This window comes from Pelodiscus sinensis, chromosome 11 (genome assembly GCF_052426305.1).
Source record: "Pelodiscus sinensis isolate ZL-2025 chromosome 11, ASM5242630v1, whole genome shotgun sequence".
NCBI lineage: Eukaryota > Metazoa > Chordata > Testudines > Trionychidae > Pelodiscus > Pelodiscus sinensis.
The window spans coordinates 1,988,632-1,989,365 of NC_143062.1; positions in this window are offsets into that span (position 1 = coordinate 1,988,632).

The window sequence follows — 734 nt, forward strand, 5'->3', positions numbered from 1 at the left end:
TACTGTATTAATCACAAGGTTGCAGCCAGAATAGTGCTGCTTTTGAGGGCAAACAGAGAACACGCCATTAGCTCTCTTGGTAAAAGTGAGTGGTAATAAGGTAAAGTGTCACTTATCCTAATTTTGAAAGGAAGGTTAAGACCTTCCAGTACTGAATGAGTTAAAATATTCAAGTGACTTTTAATAATAGCAGAAGTGTGGGATATCTCTTCTCAAAGTGCTCAATACTTAGTCTTTTTCTACAGCAATAAACATCTACAATGATTGAGTTCTAAAGTTTTATTTTTTATTCATCGTGGATATGTGGGGTATTAAAGGGAGGATTGAAACAGCTTAAAAATAATTAATGCTGACAATCACAGGAAGTATAGTGGTCCTTTCCTGTAGATATGATGGTACAAACTGTTCCATGATTTTAAACTACATCTATAAATCTACATTGCACAGCATACTGTAACTTTTGCAGAACTGCACGCAGGTCTACATCTTGCATGTGTGGAAAAGATGTCCCCTGCTATGTTATTTAAAGGCAGTCAGTGCTTATATTTTATAAACATCTTTTAAAAATATAGTAGTATGCTACTGGATAAAATATCATGCCAGAAGAGTTGCACTGAACCATACTGTATTGACAGAACTAGGTACAAGGATTGTTTCATTCCTGTATTTTTTTAAATTTCAGCATGTATTGTGTATATTCCATGTGACTAATGTATTTTTATTTGCAGATCCAA